At 40.4% G+C, this 24,875-nt stretch overlaps 1 long non-coding RNA gene and 1 pseudogene across 1 annotated transcript; one reads left to right on the plus strand and one right to left on the minus strand.

The window, feature by feature from the left end:
• Nucleotides 1-1,234: 1,234 nt before the first annotated feature.
• LOC103417047 (bifunctional fucokinase/fucose pyrophosphorylase-like) lies at nucleotides 1,235-24,568 on the minus strand (annotated as a pseudogene).
• LOC139197280 (uncharacterized) lies at nucleotides 6,732-8,043 on the plus strand. The gene is made up of 5 exons (XR_011582516.1): nucleotides 6,732-6,920; nucleotides 7,004-7,101; nucleotides 7,185-7,282; nucleotides 7,366-7,463; nucleotides 7,639-8,043. It is a non-coding gene; the product is annotated as an uncharacterized lncRNA (long non-coding RNA).
• Nucleotides 24,569-24,875: the final 307 nt, after the last annotated feature.

Raw genomic sequence — 24,875 nt, forward strand, 5'->3', positions numbered from 1 at the left:
ATAGGAGCAGTCTTCCTAGAAAATCTTACTTACCCTTCCGACCATCCCTCAGGTAGTAACCAGCCTAGGTGATGCTAATTGTTACTAGAACAAGATTATCCTGTATCTGGGAGTTATGAACCAGTATTCAGGCGGTATGATATCTTTATATTGAAAGTGCAGTGCGATATATGGATATCATACCATTGCCAGGACACCGGTTCACTATTCCATGGAGGCAGACATTACTAAAATACCATAGAAACATTAGGTAGTGGCACCACTGACATACATATTTATCAAGACAATTAAAGCCAACGGAACCATAATCATAGAAACTTAGAAACAAGCCATATAGGAGAACAGCAAACTCGTAGTCATGTCAACGACCTAAACCACCAGTCAGTCATCTTACCCTGGTTTCTTCAAATACTTCAATCACATGGTACCTTAGTCGGGTACATCTCAACAATTCCAATGCCACAAGGCAAGTCTGTTATGCCAATGTGAATGCAGTGATTACACTGTTTCCATTACCAATGTGATAATGCCAGTTAATCTTATTTTGTTGGATATCGTGGAATTCCACGTAATCCAAGAGATGGATCGACTACATTATTATTATTCCTTTGGTAGAGCATGGACCGAAAGTAGTCATTTCTCGACAACCTATCATCCCTATGTTAGCCCCATTGGCAAACATAAAAAACTGAAGCACAAATTAATCCCTGCTGTAAAGGCGAAACATTTATCGAGAAAAGTTGTGAAGACTTTTTAGCATGTGTTGTAGAGGAAGACAATAATCCGGTACAGTGAAGGGTTACACTTTTCGAAAAGGTTTTACAAAATTTTATTTTCAGGCCCACTCACCTTTGTTTTTTGCCTCTCCAAGATTTTAGTGGCAGAGGTTTCGTGACTACGAGGATTGTTGGAAAAAGTTGCTATGTAGGAGACTTCTCATTTCGGTATAAATGTCATTACTCTTCTTTTATTGCATTTTATCTATGCCCCAACATCACTTGTGTGATATGGGTTCAATCCCCGCTCACATACGCATTCTAAATTAGGCACTTTTAGGTTTTAATTTATTCACATTTTCCACATCACTACATTTTATGGCTTCGTTACCTTCTTGATGTCGGCCAGCACATCGCAATTCGGATGTCTAAGTGGACACTCTGGGTCGGGTTGTGTCAGTTTGGTATCATAGTATACATTAAAAAACCAATCTAAAGCATTATAACACACCTCCTAATTAATTATCTAAGAAGATGTTCCAGTTGTATACTTTGACGTCAAAATTTGAATCTTGTTCCGGCAAATGCCTTAGTTCCTTTTCCTGCTTAGCATCCCTGGCAAGCAACAAGGCAAAGCCTCCGCCCCCGACACCCATAAGCTTGTAGCCGGTGCAGTACGGGTGAGCGAATCTGAAAAGTTGATCCATAAACTCGTCACTGCAGTTAGGGTCAAGTTCTTGATACAGCCTCCAAGCCTCTAGCATTATCTCCCCAAGGTCATCTATGTCACAATTCATCAGAGTTTCTCTCCATATCTTGGTCAGTTCATCAAGGCACTTGATGCGGGATACAAGAAGGTGTAGGAATCCTATGTGGACTTAACTACTTGTGATAAAGGTGAAATTACATGTGGATAGTACAACTTCAATAAGAGTTTGATACATGGAGAAATAACGTCTTATGGTTATGGAAACACATTCAGAATGTTGGGGATGCATCTATTTTCCACTAACCCTTTGTTGGGGATGCATCTATTTTTCATTAACCCTTTGTGTGGGATGCAACTTTATCCTTCACTAACCCATTACAGCTGAATTTGATATAATGGGATAACCAACACCCCACGATAGATGGGAGTTGGCAGTCATTGTTTCTTTATATATAAGAGTTCTATGCTCACAAAGAATAGGTTCTGTAATCAAGGTTCTATCACCATTGGAACATAAGTTCTTGAGTGAGTAGAAGAATTCTTATGTGTTAACAGTAACCACATCCTGCACCAGGTAGGTCTTTCTTATCTAATTTCAAATCGTGATCTAGTATGCTTGGTCTGTGAAAGGATTATTGGAGCAACTAACTATGTTTTCTTCAGGTATCATTCTAATGATTCATGTTAGTGATTAGGTATTTCAATTAAGTATATGGAGTTAAATTCCAACATTTGGTATCATAGCAGACTTAACTGCTCCTAATCCTATTTGTGTTTCTCGTACTATGTTGTTGTGAAATCATACATCTCATGTTCATTTAAAATTTTCTTGATGTAACTGGTGATGAAAACTTATTGAATGTTAACATTCTTGTTCAAAGAAAGAATGTATGAATTGTTAAAGTATTGATCAGTGTGTAAAATCATATTGATCAGGCCATATACTTGATATAATTGCATGAAAAGATCCTATAATGGTGGGTGTACAATAAAGAATGAATGGCTACTTATAGTTTTACCTAAAGGAATGATATAAGCATGCGTTGGAACGATTTTAATGTTTCCATGTCTTCTTTAGTGAATACCTTGGTTATGAACATGTACTATTTATTTATTATGATAAGAAATCCTAATGCTTTAAGCATGTATAAAATTCATATGATGATTGCTGCGGTTTTTCTATAGCATGATAAATTGTTCTAATGCCATATGCTGCTGCCAAAGTTTTATTCACTGCAGGAAAATAAATATATGGTTTGGAGATTAGACCATTGTAAGTGTTGATGCACAAAATCAGCGAAGACTTTGGTACAACAGAAAGTGTCAGGTTTTGTGACCTTCGCTTGGTTGCTTGGTTGCTTCAGTCACTAGTGAGGATAAGTACGTAAATGAATAGAGACAGAGAAGCAAACACAGGATGTACGTGGTTCACCCAGATTGGCTACGTCCACGGAGTAGAGGAGTTCTTATTAGTAGTGAAGGGCTTACACAAGTACAAAGGATCAAGCTCTCAATTTAGTGAGTTCTTGTGAATGATTTAACACAAAATGGCATTAGGAAATATTGTGGGGGAATGACCCCTATTTATAGAAAAACTTGTAGCTTTGTCACATTGACATGTGTCATGTTATGATTGGTTCTTGATGTTGACACGTGCTGCGCTCTGATTGGCTTCTAATCTTGACACGTGTCGAGTAGTGATTGGCCTCCTGGTCGGAGGGGAACTCTTCTGGGTCCTTGACAGTATAGCGTTGGCCGGTGCTCGGTAGTTTCGGGATTGGTCAAGTATGGTACAAACAGTGCTCCCCTAAGTTCCCGAGTGAGGGAAACTCCTCGGTTGGGGACTTGCAAGATCCAATCCCTTGAGTAATCACGAAACTTCTAAGTACCGAAGTGTGGTCTGATCTTCATCTGCCCTTCTCTGGAAGTACCTTTCCTCCATCCGGGAATGGTGTATTTAGCTGATGTTGACTCACAAGGTAATGTATCAATTTCACTTGAAGCTTAGTTGTAGTTTCGGGCTTAGTCAAGTGTGATACAAACCCTATAGTAGGAGTCCCCCAAGTCGCCGAGCTAGGAGATCTGCCGAAAGAGGTGACAGACAAGGTAAGCAGTCAAACTTCCAAGTAAGCAACCCAGGATCAGAGGTTTGACGTCGGCTTCCGGTTGATTGTTCTCATTCTCCTTGTCTCTCATTCAACTGCCAGGATAAGGAGAAGCAAATGGATAAGAGATGATATGAGATACTTTTGCTTTTGAAGAAGTAACTTTCCACAGGCTTATTCTTGAACTGTGCTGGAGGGTGTTCTGGTGCCCTTCAGAGTATAAGGCCGACTCAAAAATTTGAGGGTCAAAACAAGTCCATCAAATCTAGAGTACGTTCGACCTTGATGATATGGGATACTTTTGCTGTTGACGGAATAATGAATGTGGTATGGAAAGGTGTCGTGCTGTAGTGATCTGTTTCAGCTCACCGTTGAACCTTCTGCTTCAATCTTTTGCATGGCAGAAGTGGTGTGCAACCTTTGCATTTAAATGGTCCTTCAGAACATTCCTTCATAGTGACTCATCCACGCTTGGCAGCTTCAGTGTAAAGAGCCAATATCTGATCAACTGTCATGAGGTATTTGCCGGTGGAATTCGTGACCTTGACAGCAGTTGAGGATGAGTACTCGAGAGCAATGCTAAGTAAGCAACCAGGCAAAGGCTCCAGGCAGTCAGTTCCAAATTGGAGGTTTGATTTCAGGTTCCGACTGACTGCTCTCTTTCTCCTTGTCCTGCAGGTGTGGACAAGGACAAAGACAAAGACAGGGAGAAAGCATGATATGGGATACTCTTGCTTTCGACCCTGATGATATGAGATACTCTTGTTCTTGGTGTGGCTTATTTGCTGAGGTATTATCGGGGGGAAATAAAGCTGAGTATTTCGAGAGGTTATGTTGAGGGTGCCTTTTCGAATGCGAGAAAGGGTTGAGCATTTTTGCAGGTTTGCCTGTCCGTTGAGGAGGGAGGTCAATGTATATAGGGATTTCCCAATAACAAGTAGTAATGCTATTCCTTTACCCTTCTTGGTCAAAGCAATGTAGTGGGAGCTGCCAGCTTCACGTGTTTTAATTTTGTCAGAGCACTTTGAAAAAGTGGTATGTGGTATCTGGAAAGCTGATATTACGTGTGGAGATTACAGACAAGCTTTATCTAAGGAAATCTGGCTCTCGAAGTTCTGAGAGTTGTGCCTCTTCGGTTTTCGAACAAGCAATCCCGTCGAGGATCTGACTCTCGAGATTCGGAAAGCGGTGCTACTCCGGTTTTTGAGAAAGTAATTATGTTGGGAGTCTTTTCTCGAATGTGAGTAAAGGTTGGACGTTCTTGCCAACCTGTCTTGCCGCAAAACACGGAGGTCGACACACATAGGGACTTTCCAGTTGTCAAGCAGTGGTGCTGTTCCTTTACCCTTATGGGTAATAGTAGGGTAGCTGGAACTTCGAAATTCTCGTGCCTAAACTTTGTCAGAAATCTTTGACAAAGTTATATGTGGTACCCGAGGAGTTGATGGTGCATATGGAGAGCGGTGATTGATCAGTAAGATTCACGTGCTTTCTACTTCACCAGAAATCTTCGACAGAGTGCCCGTAATTTCCGCAAAGCTGATTGTGCATGTGACAGGTGCTGACGAGGCTGCAAAAGCAGGTGCTTCTTCGATTTCTGAGATCGGCCCTCGTGGTCTCTGAGCAGCCCAGCTTTTGAGAAAGCATTCGCCTCTTCGATTTCTGAGATCGGCCCTCGTGGTCTCTGAGCAGCCCAGCTTTTGAGAAAGCAAACGCCTCTTCGATTTCTGAGATCGGCCCTCGTGGTCTCTGAGCAGCCCAGCTTTTGAGAAAGCAAACGCCTCTTCGATTTCTGAAGCTCCGTCGAGTGCACATTTTTATAGAGGCTGGCATTAAGTTCCACATCACACTTGAATCTCTACCAGTAGAAGCTAATTTCTTGCACTTCTAAGATCTTGATTTGTCTGACCTCTTCCTTCTTCAACACATTTGAAAATGTCTGGACCCTCCGACCGTCGTTTTGACTTGAACCTTGGAGAAGAGACAGCCACGCCTTCTCCAGACAACATATGGCGCCCATCCTTCATATCCCCTACTGGTCCTCTTACCGTTGGGGATTCTGTGATGAAGAATGATATGACCGCTGCAGTGGTGGCCAGGAACCTTCTCACTCCCAAAGATAATAGACTACTTTCCAAACGGTCTGATGAGTTGGCTGTTAAGGACTCTCTGGCTCTTAGTGTTCAGTGTGCAGGTTCTGTGTCTAATATGGCCCAACGCCTATTTGCTAGAACCCGCCAAGTTGAATCATTGGCTGCTGAAGTGATGAGTCTCAAACAGGAGATTAGAGGGCTCAAGCATGAGAATAAGCAGTTGCACCGGCTCGCCCATGACTATGCTACAAACATGAAGAGGAAGCTTGACCAGATGAAGGAATCTGATGGTAAGGTTTTACTTGATCATCAGCGGTTTGTGGGTTTGTTCCAAAGGCATTTATTGCCTTCGTCCTCTAGGGTTGTACCTGGTAATGAAGCTTCAAATGATGAACCTCCAATGCCTCCTCCTTCTGGGGTTTTGTCAAGTACTGAGGCTCCGGATAACCACCCTCCGGTGCTTTCTCTTTCTGGGGCTCTACCGACTGCTGAGACTTCCCCTAAGCAACCTTTGTGAAGGCTCCCTTTTGTTTGTTTATTTTGACTCATGTATATGTACATATTTGTGGCTTATCGAAAATATTAATAAATAAGCTTTGCTTCATTTCAACATATTGTGTTAAATACACCAAAGCCTTCTTCATAAAGTTCTTTGAATTTTTGCTTTTGTTGAAACCTGTATTGTTGAAGCTTTGTGAGTGAAGCATGTAGTTTGAGGTAGTGTTCCCTTAATTTCCCGAGTGAGGAAAACTTCTCGGTTGGAGACTTGAAAAATCCAAGTCACTGAGTAGTCACGAACTTTTGAGTACCAAGGCGTAGTAGCATATGGTGGGAGTCCCCCAAGTCTCTAGTCGAGGGAGTTGACGAATGAGGTGTCTTGCTAATAGTCCATGTCGTAAGTACCAAAACTTCATTCTTTTGTTTTCTAAGTGGTAGCCCCGGACTTTTTCTTCATAGATTTTGTTGATGAAGGTTGCTAGGCCCGAATAAGTGGAATTGCAGAAGGTGTAACCGTTGGTGCATTAACATCATAATGGAAGCATCACAATGATGGAAGCATCACAATGATGAAAGCATCATAATGATGAAAACACCATAATGATGAAACATCATAATGATGTTTCTTTGGTGGAATTGTTTTTCATTTCCCCTAACAACCGGAATTGTTTTTCAACATAACACCATCATCTGTAGGTCGAATCACAAAGTTGTCTTCATGAAAGTTGTTCTTTAATTCCTTAACTACAACATATCCAAATTGGAGAGCCATCGGAGCAGTACAACTCCAGAAATCCAGGTATGATGAGTGACTGGTTATTATTTTTCTGTCAACCCGTCAGATTTGTTGTGAGCTTCGAAACTCCATTTTCTCTTGTTCAGATCGGTATGCTTTCTTCATTGAAGTTGTTCCTCAGCTTGTGAACTACAACATATCCAAATTTGAGATCCCTCGGAGCTGTATAACTCAAGAAATTCAGGTATGATGAATGACTGGTTATTATTTTTCTGTCAACCCGTCAGATTTGTTGTGAGCTTTGAAACTCTATTTTCTCTTGCTCAGATCAGCATGCTTTCTTCATTGAAGTTGTTCCTCAGCTTGTGAACTACAACATATCCAAATTTGAGATCCCTCGGAGCTGTATAACTCAAGAAACTCAGGTATGATGAATGACTGGTTATTATTTTTCTGTCAACCCGTCAGATTTGTTGTGAGCTTCGAAACTCCATTTTCTCTTGTTCAGATCGGTATGCTTTCTTCATTGAAGTTGTTCCTCAGCTTGTGAACTACAACATATCCAAATTTGAGATCCCTCGGAGCTGTATAACTCAAGAAATTCAGGTATGATGAATGACTGGTTATTATTTGTCTGTCAACCCGTCAGATTTGTTGTGAGCTTCGAAACTCCATTTTCTCTTGTTCAGATCGGTATGCTTTCTTCATTGAAGTTGTTCCTCATCGACTCTTTCATAACATATCAAAAATTCAGGATGAACTAACGGTTAAATATTTCCAGATCTTCGAAACATCACAACAGCTTCGAAATCTGCAAGAAGCCGACTATCATGTTTGGAGCTTCAACACTTTAATTTCCGTCGCTCAAACAGAAATGGTTCCTTCTTGAAAGTTGTTCATATGCTCAAGAACTATAGGGTGTCCAAAATTCAGCTCCATTGGAGAAGAGCAGAGGTTGCAGAAATTTGATAGATGAAAGGAGGCGGAAGAGGGAGAGAGAGAAAAAGTCTCTTGGGTTGGATTTCTATTTTGGGGCAGATTCCAATTTTTGTAGCACCTTCATTATTGATGAATTGCTTGTACTTTTGTCCATTATGAAATTTGGGACTTTGGCTTGTTGTTGGATCTATTATAATATGTTTGGGAACATATATAAGTGAATAAATAAGAAGGAAAATTTTGGGCCCTTGTGGGTGTAAAACAAAAAATGTTTATGTTTACCCAAGTGTTTTTGTACAAGTTCAAGGGCATCTTGGGTTTTGTGAACAAAATTTGTTTATTTGGAGCAAGGTTTTGTGTTGAAGCTTTGTAGGTGAAGCTTTGGTGTTGAACCTTTGTGGGTGAAGCTTGTTGGGTGAAGCTTTTTAGGTGAAGTTTTGTGGGTGAAGCTTTTTAGGTGAAGCTTTTCGGGTGAAGCTTTTTGGGTGAAGCTTTTTAGGTGAAGCTTTTCGGGTGAAGCTTTTTGGGTGAAGCTTTTTTAGGTGAAGCTTTGATGGTGAAGCTTTTTGGGTGAAGCTTTTTAGGTGAAGCTTTGATGGTGAAGCTTTTTGGGTGAAGCTTTTTAGGTGAAGCTTTTTGGGTGAAGCTTTTTTAGGTGAAGCTTTGATGGTGAAGCTTTTTTGGGTGAAGCTTTTTAGGTGAAGCTTTTTGGGTGAAGCTTTTTGGGTGAAGCTTTGGAGGTGAAGCTTTTCGGGTGAAGCTTTTTGGATGAAGCTGTTTTTTTTTTTTTTTTTTTTTTTTTTTTTTTTTTTTTTGGCGCTTGACACGGTCTTCATTTGCTTGTTTTGTAGTGACTGTGGAAGACGGATTGCTTTCTGATTGAGAAGGGTTCCGGCATCGCTTGCTATGAATGTAAAAGAGTGAGGGCTGAGTTGGCTAAATTACCTCTTTATTGAATTCATTGCCAAATGGCCTTCATTACATAGGATGCCAAACGGCTATAGCTCAACACTTGTACATCGTGAGTCTATTTGTAGTAGTACTTCAAGTGATCAGCGTTCCATGGATGGCCAAGGGTCTTGCCATCGGAGCTTCTAAGTGTGTAAGAGCCAGGGCGACTGATGCCAATGACTTCATACGGTCCATCCCAGTTTGGACTAAGTGTGCCTTCACTCGGGACTCTGTCGCAGAGTAATCTTTTCTTTAAGACCCAGTCTCCTATTTTGAAAGAACGAGGCTTGACCCTAGAGTCATAATAGTTGGAGATGCGCTGCTTGTAGGCGACATTCCTCAAGTGAGCTTGGTTTCTGTGTTCCTCGACTAAATCCAAGTTGAGGGTGAGTTGTTTGTCATTTTCACTTTGAATGTAGTTCTGGACTCGGAATGTTGCTTGCTCGAGCTCAACAGGGACAACCGCCTCTGTGCCAAAGGCAAGTGAGAATGGAGTTTCTCCTGTTGAAGTCCGATATGAAGTGCGATATGACCAAAGAACTTGGGGTACAAATTCTGGCCAACAGCCTTTAGCTTTGTCCAAGCTGGTTTTCAAAGTGCGCTTGATTATTTTGTTGATGGCCTCAACTTGTCCATTAGACTGGGGATGAGCTGGAGAGGCAAAGCATAAGTTGATGTTGAACTTAGAGCAGAACAACCTGAACTTCTTGTTGTCGAACTGTCGCCCATTGTCAGTGACTATCGCATTGGGAATGCCGAATCTACAAAGGATGTTCTTCCACACGAAGTCTTCTATCTTTGCCTCAGTAATGGTTGCCAAGGGTTCTACTTCGGCCCACTTTGTGAAGTAGTCCACTGCAACGACTGCGTAACAGACTTTGCCCTTCCCTGCCGGCATTGGGCCGATCAAATCAAGTCCCCACTGGGCAAAGGGCCAAGGGCTGATCATAGGAGTAAGAGGCTCTGGAGGGGAATGAGGAATAGCCGCATATCGTTGACATTTGTCACATGAGCGGGATACTTTGATGGCATCCTGGTGGAGTGTTGGCCAGTAATATCCTTGGCGAAAAGTCTTGTGTGCTAGGGACCGAGATCCAGCATGATCTCCACAGACTCCCTCATGTATTTCCCGAAGGACGATTTCCGCCTCGGCAGGCGTAAGACACCTTAAGTATGGCAGGCTAAAACCTCGCTTATAGAGTTGATCATTGATGATCAGGTAGCGGGTAGACTTGTATCGAATTTGCTTAGCCTGGACTTTATCATTTGGGAGGGTGCCATGAGCAAGGAAATTATAGATCGGGGTGATCCAACTATCCCCCTGTTGTAAGTTGCATACTTCTGCGGCCATGGTGCTTGGTGTTGCCAACAGTTCGACATGAATTTTTCTTCCAATCTTGTCTTCCACAGCCGAGGCGAGGCGAGCCAGGGCGTCTGCATGACTGTTTGCCGCTCGAGGAACTTGGGTGATCTGGTAGTGGAAGTGCTTGAGCAAAAGTTGTGTTTGCGCAAGATATGCTGCCATGGAGCTGTCCTTAGCATCAAAGTTGTTGGTAACTTGGTTGACCACCAATTGGGAGTCACTGAAAATATCAATTTGTTTAACCCCGAGGTGTTTGGCCAAACGTAATCCTGCTAGAAGGGCTTCATACTCGGCCTCATTATTTGATGCCTTGAATTTGAAACGAAGAGCATACTCCATTGCTACTTTGTCGGGTGTAGTCAAGACTAGTCCCGCTCCACAGCCCTGTTGGTTGGATGAGCCATCAACATACAGACTCCATGCTGGGGTTGTTGGTTCTATCTTCTGAGCTTCCGGGGGTAATGAAGCCACTGCTTCAGGTGTAGAAGCAATGTCAACCGGATATATGAAGTCGGTAATGAAGTCTGCCACTGCTTGGCCCTTCTCAGCTGGCTTTGGTTGGTAGGAGATGTCAAACTCACCCAACGCTATTGCCCATTTGATCATTCGCCCTGAAGTGTCAGGACTTTGGAGTATCTGTCGAAGAGGATAATTGGTAAGCACGGTGATGGAGTGCGCTTGGAAGTAAGGGCGGAGTTTTCGAGCAGACATGACCAATGCCAGAGCCAATTTCTCAATGTTAGAGTACCGTGTCTCCGCATCTTGTAAGGCTTTGCTAGCGTAGTAGACAGGTCGCTCAATATTCCCATCCTTTCGAATGAGAACGGAACTTACGGCTGAAGCTGATACCGATAGGTAGATAATGAGAATGTCTCCTACCTCGGGCTTGGAGAGTAGAGGGGCTTTACTCATGTACTCCTTGAGGTTTTTGAATGCCTCGGCACATTCATCAGTCCATGTAATGTACTTCCTACTTCCCTTAAGTGCTTTAAAAAAGGGAGCACATTTGTCTGTGGCCTTAGAAATGAACCTGGTTAAGGCTGCCACCTTGCCAGTAAGGCTCTGGATGTCCTTTGAAGTTACCGGTTCCTTCATGTCGAGGATTGCTTTGATCTTCTCGGGATTAGCTTCAATGCCTCGTTGGCTAATCATGAAACCTAAGAATTTGCCAGAGCCTACGCCGAAGGCACATTTGTTGGGGTTTAACCTCATTCGATACCTCTTCAAAATAGTGAAAGTTTCAGATAGGTTGGTGATGTGTTGGTCAGCATGTTTGCTCTTGACTAACATATCATCAACGTAAACTTCCATGCTCTTCCCAATCTGCTCGGCGAACATTGAGTTGACTAGTCTCTGATAAGTCGCTCCTGCATTCTTTAGGCCGAAAGGCATGACTTTATAGCAGTATAGTCCTCTGTCGGTAGTGAAGGCTGTGTGTTCTTGATCCGAAGGGTTCATGAGGATTTGGTTGTATCCTGAGTAAGCATCCATGAAGCTCAGGAGTTCACACCCGGCCGTAGAGTCTATAAGTCTGTCAATAAGAGGAAGAGGGAAGCTATCTTTCGGACACCCTTTGTTTAGGTCGGTGTAGTCAACACACATTCTCCACAAGACCTTTTGAAGCAAAAGACTTTCTTTGGTCGGATTTTTCTTAACAAGGACCACATTTGCTACCCATGTCGGGTAATTGACTTCGCGGACAAAGCCTATGCCTTTGAGTTTTTCAACTTCTGCTTTCATTGCCTCGTATCGTTCAGCGTCATAAGATCTTCGCTTCTGTCTCACCGGCTTGATCTTGGGGTCAATACTCAAACGATGACAGATGACATCGGGAGAGATGTCTGGCATGTCCTCGTATGACCAGGCGAAGACTTCAGTGTTCTCTTTCAAAAAAGATATCAATGCTAACCGAAGGGGTGGTGACAATGTGGTGCCAATCTTCACCATGCGATCTGGATAATCTCTTGAGATAGGTACCTTCTCCAACTCTTCAGCAGGTTGGGCTTGCTGGGTGAAAGAGTCATCTCGAGGATCATCGGGTTGATTGTTGCTATCAGGAAGATCCAAGTTCGCTTCATCTAGGCTGGTCTTTGTGACTTGGTCATGTACAGACAGGGTTTCCTTGGGTCCGGGCAAGTGTTGTTGCTTAACTGAAGTGTTGTAACATGATCGTGCACTAAGCTGATCTCCTCTGATGTAGCCGTTGCCATGGGGGGTTGGAAATTTCATCAACAGCATATGCGTGGATACCATAGCCTTGAGATCATTGATGCCTGTGCGCCCAAAGATGACATTGTATGCCGTTGGGCAGTCAACCACTAGGAAGTTAGTGGTAATGGTAGCCGTGTAAGGGCCTGTACCAATAGTAAAGGGTAAATGTATGCTCCCTAAGGGTTGCACGATATCACCGGAGAAGCTTATCAGAGGAGAAATCGAGCGATCGAGCAAGTGTTCAGCTACACTGAGTGCCCTGAAAGCTTCGGCAAACATGATATTGACCGAAGCCCCTGTGTCTACGAGGATTCGTCGAACATCAAAGTTGGCTATGTGAGCCTCCACGATCAATGGGTCGTTATGAGGGTAGATGATGCCTCTTTCTTCCTCAGGGTAGAAACATATCGGATCCCAGTTAGGTTTTTGATACTTCCCTCCCCTGATGTCTTCCACGTGAAACACTTGGTGACCAGGCCTCAGACTTCGTTCACTGTTTTTCATGGCCCTATTGGAAGATTCAGATATGGGTGTGCCGCCGCTTATGGAATATATGACATTCACCTGGCGTTGGTTACGGTTATCCCTTTGAGGGTGAAGAAGGAATTGATCAATTTTTCCTTCTCGTGCCAAAGCTTCAATACGATCACGGAGGATGATACATTTCTCGCTATCATGGCCGTTATGCTCATGGTAGCAACAAAACGTGCCCGCGTTATTCGGGGGCGTGTAATCTGGGTGCCTCGGCTTTGGTTTTGGTATCAGGTGAGCTATGCTGGGGTAAATGGCCGCGCATGTGGCATTCAAGGGCGTGTATGTCTCATACCTTGGGGTAGGGGGTATCTTGACGCGGGTTTGACCCACTGCATTGACTGCCTGGGGGCGAGCGTTATTGTGGCGATACCCTTGGTTATCGGGATAGTGTCCCTTACTCTTTTTACTGAAAGGAGAGTGGTGAGGATGGAAATCCTTCCTCTTGCCTTGAAATTGATATGTCTGTTGATTCGGTGAAGCATTATGCAAGGCATGGGGAGGTGCCACTGCTGTTTGGAAAGTCGAGGTCTTCTCATTTAGGTGAGTCTGGCTTTTGCCTCCCACTTGTTGATAAATGATGGTTGTAGGGGGCTTCTCCTGATATGTCTTTGCCTCGGCGGAGGCATGGTTATAAGCCTGCGCCATCACCTCAGAGTAAGTCTTCCAAGTATTGGCATTGATCATGTATTTAAAGAAACAATCACGTAGGCCTGCCGTGAAGGCTTTGAGGGCAGTCTTGTCGTCTGCCTCGGCACACCGGGAGTATTCATGGCTGAAGCGGCCAGCATACATACGTAATGACTCGTCTGGCTTCTGGCGGATAGTGTACAAGTCATCTGCAGAGTGCAAGCGATCGGTTTGGAAAATGTGTTGGGAAACAAATAGTTTCCTCAATTCCTCAAATGAGTCTACCGTCTCGGGTGTAAGACAACAATACCAATTTAGAGCTCCACTAGAGAGGGTGGAGGGGAAGAGAAGACATCGCTCTTCGTCGGTGTGCATCCGGTATGCCATGGTGGACTCAAAGAGGTTAAGGTGCTCAATCGGGTCCTCTTTTCCAGTATAAAGTTGCAAGCCAAGCTTTTGCTTTGTCTTTGCTTGAAGGGGGGTGTTGAGGATCCTCCTTGTAAGAGGGCCAGGCCTGGGTTGGTTCCAGTCAGGTATTTCAGCCTGACGTTCAGCCTTCAACTTGTTTACTTCCTCAAGAAGTTGTAGGACAAGGGGGTCCTGAGCGGAGTTATGTGTCACTGGAGCTTTCTTTCGTAAATCTCCATCTCCTCTTGGAATTAGGAAGGTTTGATCAAGGGCATGTGATTTTTCCCTGGACTCGCTGTACTGGCTTCCAGGGTATGTCTGTCGGAACACCTCTGAGTCCCCTGTACCCTCATGTCTCTCTGGGACTTGTTGCCCCTTCCCCAAATTGGTGGCCGGCTTGGGCCGTGGCAGGGGACCGAGTCTCTCAGAAATCCTTGGGTCATTAATCTTTGAGCTTATATGGATGGAATTCTCTCGACGTTGCTTCAGGAAATCCCGACAATCGCGAAAGACGGCTTTCGATCCTTCTGCCCCTTCAGTAAAGAGGTGTCTCCCTCCACTTCTCATGGTTCGGGTCGAAGCAACTGGGTTAAGAGAAGCCTCATGTTGATTATCAAGTCGAGGGGTAATCTGTTCCCTATCAGGGATATCTATGTCGAATGCATGTGACCCTCCATGTTGGAGGGCACCCAGTTGATGGTTGACCTCCACGGGGGCAACAAGCTCGCGTGTCTGAGCTTGCCTAGCTTCGTGGAGTGTCTCGAAGAGCTTCTCATATTGCTCCTGGAGGACCTCATTCCTTATTGCTATCTTGTTGTTCTGAGCTTCCAACTCATCGACTTTAGCTTGAAGAAGAACTCGTTTTCCTTCCTTCTTTCGTTGTTTCGCACTATGTGCAAGGGGGGTGTCATTCTGTGTGCTGTGGCTTCCTTCGCTTCCCATGTTGGAGAGGGATGCCTGGTCAAAAGAAAGTGTACGAATGATAGAAACCAGCTTGACACAGCTGAAGAGAGTAGGAATAAGTGTCGCTTCCCACAGACGGCGCCAAATGTTGATGCACAAAATCAGCGAAGACTTTGGTACAACAGAAAGTGTCAGGTTTTGTGACCTTCGCTTGGTTGCTTGGTTGCTTCAGTCACTAGTGAGGATAAGTACGTAAATGAATAGAGACAGAGAAGCAAACACAGGATGTACGTGGTTCACCCAGATTGGCTACGTCCACGGAGTAGAGGAGTTCTTATTAGTAGTGAAGGGCTTACACAAGTACAAAGGATCAAGCTCTCAATTTAGTGAGTTCTTGTGAATGATTTAACACAAAATGGCATTAGGAAATATTGTGGGGGAATGACCCCTATTTATAGAAAAACTTGTAGCTTTGTCACATTGACATGTGTCATGTTATGATTGGTTCTTGATGTTGACACGTGCTGCGCTCTGATTGGCTTCTAATCTTGACACGTGTCGAGTAGTGATTGGCCTCCTGGTCGGAGGGGAACTCTTCTGGGTCCTTGACAGTATAGCGTTGGCCGGTGCTCGGTAGTTTCGGGATTGGTCAAGTATGGTACAAACAGTAAGCATTGCGTATTTGTCATTCTAGAATTAGTAGTCAAGGTTGCTTCAGTTTCACAAATGATGATCGGTATCTGAAATCAGTTTCTTGATATCTATTTGATATTCATGTAGCAACCAATATGCATAAACTTGTAACAGGACCTCAATTTTTCTCCCAAAAAAACTCTTCTTCGACCTCAACCCTGAGATTTATCACTACTAATATATGTAGGATATATGTTTTGTGGTGTCTTACGGATTATGATGGGATGATTGAGCAATCTCTACAACTTATTTTCGCAAACAATGGAAATTATTGAAGTCCTTCCTATGTTCTATGTCTGTTTCGAGAAACTGTCTCGTCTTTATTGCAATTTTTTTTGTGTTATGAAAGTTTGTAAGACAAAAAAAAAAAAAGGCAATATTTACACTAACCCTGGTGCAATTAAATTCCTTAAAGGAACAAATAAATGTAATAATATATATAAGGAAAAGAAAACACCGCACTAGATGGACGCTTACCTGTCATTGTCATTTTGGCTCTAAAGAAGAAAACTCACTTAGATTAGTTTAGTGTACTGTACTAATTTTCTAGACTATAACTGTTTTTTGTTTTCACGTTGTTGTTCAAGAGAATATGACGTTCTTACTGATCATATTGATTTTATGACAGGCATTTGCATATGTAATAAATGGCTGAGAACACAGGTACTCATTTTAAATTATGAACAAAGACAACACTCACCAAAGAGCTGTTCCACCGTGGGCTATTGCCCGGTAGACTGGCTTTGGAACAGGGTTAGATAGCCCAAGGGAGATGGTCCAGCATGTGCTGGCGATAGAGCCCGAGCGGGCCCGAGGGAGAGGCCAGCACGAGTTGCCAACCCGAGAACCTGAAGGTAACATGATAGAAGGCTAACGTCAGTGCGGAACTACTATGTCAAAAATGGTGAATTCGTTTTCTGATGAGGTGCTGGAGCACGTGTTCTCGATAGTGCACAAGTCGTAGTATGAGATGGTGCATACGACGGATTTTCAAAAGGAACTTCTACACCGTCAGCCCTGGGATGGTGATCAGGCGGTTCCCGGACGTTAAAGCTGTCACGCTCAAGGGAGAGCCTCACTTCACTGACTTCAATATGGTCCCCGAAAGCTGGGGTGGTATATGTACCCCTGGATCACCACCATTGTTCCAATTGCAGGTTTCTCTCTCTGCTTCTTGATTCCTTTATTAGTATGTTGTCATGCTTTGGTATCCATTTTTTTGGTGTCATGTTCTAATATAAAATAAATGATGTGGCCAAGTACAAACTAGACATACCTCGGAACCGCTTAGCTTAAAGGGGAAATGGTGGAGGAGTTCATGTTATATGCGTTATAAGTGGTATGCATGCAAACTTTATCTAGACAAGATATCACTGTTTAACTTTGGTTGCTTCCACAATTCATATGTATCAACAACTCATCTAATGCCTGAAATGCAACTTTTCAATTGCATTTGTATTAAGCAGCCCTTTATTGCACTCATGCATGTGTCGTTTCTAAAAAAGGGAGCCATGTCTATACAATAAACCTGACAGGATACTCATGTTTGTTACTTGAAAAGAAAAGTATGTAAAGTTGGGATGGGCATAATAGTTATATAGCTAGCTTTGTTATTTAGTAGAAGTTTGGCAAAAAGGTTTAAGCAGAAAGCTACAAGGATTTTCTACATACGGAACTTACAAAATAATAGAAATTGAGCACCAATATTTATCTACGTGCAAAAGCTTGCAAAATAAAGTGGATTATGGCTTCTTTTGAAGACTAGGATATATTTGTGTTTAAAGAATGAAATTGAGAATGCAAATGAATTTTTGATGTCTCTTATAATAATGTAGAAAGAATTAATATGTCAGTTCTCAGGCTGAAATAAAATAAAATAAATTTTTAAAAAAAATGTGAGGATACTGGTCTAAAAGATTGCTGGGTTGCCTATGATATCACGAATAGCACAAGCTTGGTGGACTAATATACATGGCTTTAATGGTTTTCTGGTTAAAAGCTTCTTTGGTTTAGATTATAATTATTTTTTAATTATAATTGTTCATTTTAATTCTTTCTTGGTGAGTCTTATTCAAGAATTGTTGGAGTTTTCCTTTCGGTGGAATTTCAAGAGAAGCAGAGAGGACATAAAAAGGCAGAGAGAAAAAGGAATCAAACTCCCACAAGAATGATGTCAAGGCTGCAACATGTCTTACTAGACAAATAATCATACTATTTTAACCATTGGACAAATGTTTATTGAATCTTCACTAAAGTAGGATTTTATGGAAATTTTGGTATGTGTGTTATTCTCTGTTTGGCAACATATAGGCTGGTGGAAGAGACTATATTGCATGCTTGTGCCAAAACCATTTAGGAAGTAAGTGATGCCTTTATTAGATTACCTTCTTGATGTGGCTTTGTTTATTAACTCAGTTTGAACTCAATGTTGTGTGTGTATGTTAAAGCAAGGTAAAAAGGTTATTAGTACAAAAAAAAAATAAAAATAAAAAAAATATATATATGTAAGATTATTGAAACTAAAGTTTTATGTAGGATATCAACACTAATAATCTCTATACTTTGAACAAATGTTTGAATAATTCTTCACCAAAGTGGGAATTATTAGGAAATTTTGTTCAAGGGATTCTTAATTGAATTTTGTGAGTGACAATTCATTGCATGAGAGGATGAGACCAATCTTTCAAAAGAGAGAAATAGTGAATGGCTTGAACTGTGATACAATGTATAGTATTTTATAAAAGTTTTAAGCCAACTTTGTTCCATTGTCCAAGACATGATTTGAGTTGTAACTTGCAATTTTTGTGAAATGGCTATGAAAATAAGGATGCATGATTAAGATTGCATAATTGATATTTTATATCACTTGTGCAAAGGTGTTACATAACATTGCATGTTATGGTTATTCACTGAATAACTAGTTTATCTACATAAAGCATAATTAAGGCTTCGTTGGAAGCATTAGGCAAACTCATTGGAGTTTGATAAATGATCGAATATGATTGTATCATACTTTGATGTTGTTTCATGTGAAAGGAATGTATGAATGGTTTGAGATGTTTTCAGGGTATAACATTTTTAGGAAAATTAAGTTGACTGTTTTCTTGTCCAAAGACTTGAAATCTTGGTTGTTTTCTTTTACATGGTTGTTATACAATAAGGTTACATATCAAATAGTGGTTGTTTATGTTTCTTACCCAAATGTGGAACATAAACATGCATGAATTATGGGCATGAAAGATTTGAATAATGTTACATATCATATAGTGGTTGTTTATGTTTCTTACCCAAAGATGGAACATAAACATGCATGAATGATGGACATGAAAGATTTGTCTATGAAGGAAGATGGGAGTGCATGATTCCTTGGAGTCTTCTGAAATGTGGGAGTAAGAAATGAAAATGGAAAAGAAATCCAGTGATTGAAGATAGCAAACCACTTTCAATCAATAAAGGTAAACCGGGGGGTATGCAACAAGAACCATGCTTAGAATGTGTATAAATGTATGTCTTCATTAGCATTATACGGTATGAATTTGTGGATTGTGGTTTCAGGGTGAATGCAACATTATTGTATGTATTATTTCCTGAGATTCGAACTCCAAATGATTACTGGTCAATGTATATAAGATGTTAGCTGTGTAAAAGTCAAGTGATCATTAAGGAATGAAATTATGTAGTACATGAAATTTCGAAACGACAACTAGTTAGCGTTCATGTGGGAGAATGAAGGAATCCTATGTGGACTCAACTACTTATGATAAAGGTGAAATTACATGTGGATAATATAACTTCAATAAGAGTTTGATACATGAAAAACTAACGTCTTATAGTTATGGAAACACATTCAGAATGTTGGAGATGCATTTGTTTTCCACTAACCATTTGTTAGGGATGCACCTATTTTCCACTAACCCTTTGAGTGGGATGTAAATTTGTCTTCCACTAACCCATACAGTTGAATTTGATATAGTGGGATAACCAACACCCCACAATAGATGGAAGTTGGCTATCATTGTTTCTTTATATATAGGAGTTCTCTGCTCACAAACAATAGGTTCTATAATCAGGGTTATATCACCATTGGAACATTATGTCTTGAGTGAGTAAAAGAATTCTTATGTGTTAACAGTAACCACAACCTGCACCAGGTAAGTCTTTCTTATCTAATTTCAAATCATAATCTAGTATGCTTGGTCTGTGAAATGATTCCTGGAGCAACTAACCATATTTTCTTCAGGTAATCACTCTAATGATTTATGTTAGTGATTAGGTATTTCAGTTAAGTATATGGAGTTAAATTCCAACATAAGGTTGTCCCTTTGGCTTCAGAGGTAACGGATTACCACCTTTTGCAAGACTTGGTGCGCAAGTCGAACATGCACCAAATCACATTTACATCCTTTCAAATACATGGGAATACATACATGTTTTCAATGGGAAAGTGAGAGCGACGTGAGATTGGACACAAGGAATAAAGCAATATCAAATTAAGGTCCAGTAACTAAAGTGTGCGTGTGTAGAACAAGACTCTAAATTTTCACCTTAACGAGCAACGGAGAAAACTTCTTGTAATACCCCGTATTTAAAAATAAAAAAAAAGTTATATATATATATGGGTGTATGTTGAGTAATTATTTTATGTAAAGATTTTATTTGATTTATTTTTATGCAAGAACCTATTCTCAGTATGTAAAATAGTTTCAATGTAAAATCCTTTTTTCCTACAAATTATTTCAAAACCTAGTTAGTAGTATTTCATGTTCATATGTAATTAGAGATATTTTTAGTTTGAATGGAGGAGGGAGATTAAATGAGTTTGATTTGATTTTCCTCACAAAGGCCCAAGAGTTTGAGGTTGGACTAAATGATTAGTTTGGTTTTGTTATTTTCTCTCAAAGATGAGGTGGAGAGTTTGTAACATTAGGAGTTAATGATTTGGTGATTACTCACCACTCTAAATGTGAAGGTGGAAGTCTACTTAAGAGTGGGTTGGCAAGTTTGTATTCATTAGGAATCTAAGAGTTAAATGTTTGGTGATGATTCATCCCTCCAAAGTTTGAAGAGGTGAGATTCATATTCCTTAGAGATGAATGTGGCATTGGATGCTTGTATTCACCTTGCATAATATTGATTAACTTCACACATGTCTCTTTGCCATTTGAACACATACAATCATCAATGATTACCTTAACATTTGGTGTGTTTATATTGGAACACATATTAGAGCTAAGGTTTTGCTTAACATTTGTTGTTTGTCTATTGGACCACATTTCATTGTTAATGATGAGAACAACACTTGGTGACTTGGTATTGGAACACATATCATGGAACTAAATTTGGTGAGTTGCTATTGGAACACATGTGCCATGAATCATGAAGAAAAGAAGCAAAATAAAGTCAATCTATACATATAGAACTTCAAAGAGAGGGAATTCAAAGGAATGAACACAAACACTCATTATTTAAAGGAGGAGGAGAGAGCACGGAGAGAAGAAAGAAAAGGGGAGCAACAATTGTCCTTCTCATATCATTGTTTTTTTCTTCATATTTTGTTAAGGCTTCTTAGCCATTGTCATGTATTCATAAATTCTCATTACCTAGTGAAATACAAATACAAACACAACCCTAGTAGACGTAGCCAAATTGGTGAACCACCTAAATCGTGTGTTGTTTATACATTTATATTTTGGAGATCATTGCCATAAGAACATTCCCACCAAACCATAAAAAATAACCATTTATTTTCCCTTGAGAATGATGTACAAAAAGTGTGAGACAAATCCCAGAAAATACATGAGACCTTATCCAACAAATCACTCCATCAAACTACCATCATTTTCATCTATCAAAAGAAAGATATCCAAAAACTAGAAATTCGTCCAGCCTATTTAATAGACCAAAACACCAATACCCATAGATTATATTATAGTACTTTCTTCATGAGAGTTGTTCATCTGTCTCTACCATGATATATCAAAATTTCAGGAAATTCCAACGGTGCGATCTTCCAATATGTTTAAAATACCAACTCAGTCTCTAATCCCGCAGAAAACTGGACAGTCATGTTATGAGTATCAAAACCCCATTTTTCGTAGCTCTGATTGAAACACTTTCTTAACAAAAGTTGTTCCTTATCATCTCCTCTATAACATATCCAAAAACCACGACAATCTAATGTATGTGCTGACTTATATCCCAGTTCGAACAGCTGATAGTTTCAGCTATATTAATTAAGAAGTAGAAGTGGTGGACTAAAATAAAAATAAAAGATGATGTTTGGAAAGGGAAATGCTAGAAACATGATTCCATGCCTTGTGGCTTTTGAGATATATATTTCACTCTAACAATTATTTTCTCTAACATGGATGTCTATTCTTTTCTAATAAAAACAAGTTGCACGACCAAGATGGACAAGACGATGAACAAATATATATGGAGTGGTCAACGAGCAACATTTTATATGATGGATCATAGATTATTATTTTGTTAATATTATGATTATATTACCCTTGTTACTAATCAATTTGTTTTATGTTGAAGCTTGCAGGCTTGTTAGATAAAATGTGAGTATTGATATCTATGTGAACATGACATATACATATGCATTGCAAAGCTAGAAAAAGAGTTGTGTTGTGTCAAGTGCTCACTTGTGTAAAGTGTTTAAGTTGTGAGGATATTCAAGGGCTGAAGTTTGCCTTGAATAATAATGAACCATGTATATGTCAAGCGTAGGGTGCAGGGGTTGAGTATACAAATTGGTTGACTATAAAATAATGAAATCTTGTATATGTCAGGCGTAGGGTGAAGGGCTTGAATATACAATTGGGCATCGAGGAAAGTGCATGTATAATAAAGTGGAAATTGAGAGTTTAATTACAAAATTGGGTTTAAGGGATGAAAGGGAGTTAACTCGTACTCCAACGTATCCGGAGCCAAGTGGTATAAGCATGGTATGGGACGTGCAGGCTTGGGTACCTTAGATATGTGTTGACGGAAGTAAAAGGGAGTGAGTACATTCATGCATCTCATTGCATACATTTTATGTATTTGCAAGAGCTACTCATCAATTATTATTTTTAGTTGGTAGTTTTGTTATGAATTAATTTCGTATACTAATATTTTATTTTTGCTGCTTATTCAATAGATTATATGTGGTAAACTCAAGTTTTTATTATGTAAGATTTGTTATAGTGCACTAGTTATTCCCCTGCGTATTCAATAAATTTTTATGTAAGATTTTGTTGATGAATGGTGTAATTGTTATAATTTTATTTTATTTTCCACCATATCTTGGTTATAGAATTTATTTCTATAACTAAGATATGGCTCACACCCTATCTCGTGGATAGTCTTTATTTGCGGATCGGGGCGTGACACTTCTATGCTTTTCACGATTGACAATATGATTGTATAATGCAATCATGCAAGAAGAGTCTTAGAATGCATATCCAAACTGGAAAAGGAAAGGCGTGCTTGACCAGTAAAAAGCACAAGCAAGTGTTGCTGCAACTCTAAAATTAACAGGGGAGAAGCCAAGAGTGGAACGACTTGTAGTCGCAATGGAATTCCAGGAAAACTTAAAGTACATTTAATACAAGAACAAGTCTTGCAACATTTTCATTACTTTCATCTCCATCGGTAATTTGGATGAGTCATTTCACAACTACAGCTGCTAAGATGCTAGAAGTCCCTAAGCCATTGCCACGAGGTACACGGGCCCATGTCCTGATCTGTAGACCCTTGGATGCAAGAACGTTTTCATGAATAATGCCAGTCACAAGCAGTGCAGATTTGACAAGGCGAAATGGATCGTTGTCATCAAATGGAGTAGCAATTGAGGTTAGGTCTTCAATGTGTAACTCATTCCCAGCATCATCACTAACAAAGACACCAGTTGATTTTGCCTTCTCTATGTTGGTGCCAATAGGAAGAGAACCTTCCAAACTTATTGCCATGTTCAGAACGCAACCGGCATGCTCCAAGGTCCATGGAGGAGTGTCACTCCAACCCCCAACAAAATCCACACGGACTGGGAATTCAACCTTCACCATTCTGGGATGGAATGAATGATTCGCAGAGGCATCAAAATCTTTGTTCTTATGGGATGAAGTACATATATCAGTGGGAGCCTCATAGAGATGTTCAGAATTTTGATCGCCCAAGCCCATCAACCATGATGCCAAATTTAGCATCTCAAAGTAAGAAAGAAAAGGGAATATTTTTGCATTCCATAAACATTTTCCATGAGTACTTGTTAAGATCCATATATCATTTTCGTGGATTCCTGAATCTTCCAAGACCTTCCTCCAAGGTTTCCCACAAAAAGTTTCATCCTAGGGGGGTGAAACTTTGGGGTTATTGTGAAGGCCGTGCGTCCGAGTAGAGGAATCTCCCAAAGACAATGGCGATCCGGAAGTATGAACCTAAATGAATTTTCTGCAGCACTACTATTTACTTTTGGAACATTAATACCAACAACTACGGATAGAGAACCAACTTGCATTCCACTTGGAATAGTTGAATCATATATAAGAGAATCTTCCCCGATCGAGACAGTAGGTGCAATTTTGCTAGAAGGAAGAACAGCGGATGCTGCAATGTCAGATATATAGAGTGACTGCTGGAATAGAACACTGGTGTCTTCGATCGACTAGTCCCGAGGTAGCTCGACTAAGATGATCCAAAATGTAAGAACGACAAGTCATCTGCAGTGAAACCAAGAAGCAGAAACAATATAAGAAATCATAATTATATAGGAGAAAAAAAAATGAATATAAGAAGCAGAACATAATTATACGAAGTAAAAATGTTGGATGAGTTTCAGAAAACAAACAATTGGCTTCGTCCGGGTTCGAACTGGAGACTTTCAGTGTGTTAGATGAACGTGATAACCAACTACACCACAAAACCATTTTGATTGTTTTGTTCAATTTATATATTTTCTCTTATTGAAATCTATATTTGATGGGATCAAGAAACAAAGTGAAACTAATGGCACAAAAATGCAATCAGTTTTATGATCAATTTCTCTTCACTTATGAGTGCGAGGTTTTAAATTGGATTCACGTCAAAAGTGAATTTGAATCACATTATTGCTAACCGATTGTGAGATTTAAAGTATCTCCAAATGAGGTGTCAAGTTTTAAACATCAAAATGATATTTGATGGCTTATGTTGAATTTGACATTTTGTAAAATATTTTGTTTCATCCCATATGTTAAATAATAATGTCATTTAATACATGTTTTTTATCTTTTTGTGGGGCCCAATGATTGAGGCAAAACAATCACATACTTGACAAACAGGGAAATGGATCATCTTTGGATCCCTTCCACCTAATCCTCCTCATCAAACATTCCAGGTCCTTGAAATTTAATTCAACGGCT

This window comes from Malus domestica, chromosome 01 (assembly GCF_042453785.1).
Source record: "Malus domestica chromosome 01, GDT2T_hap1".
Classification (NCBI taxonomy): domain Eukaryota; kingdom Viridiplantae; phylum Streptophyta; class Magnoliopsida; order Rosales; family Rosaceae; genus Malus; species Malus domestica.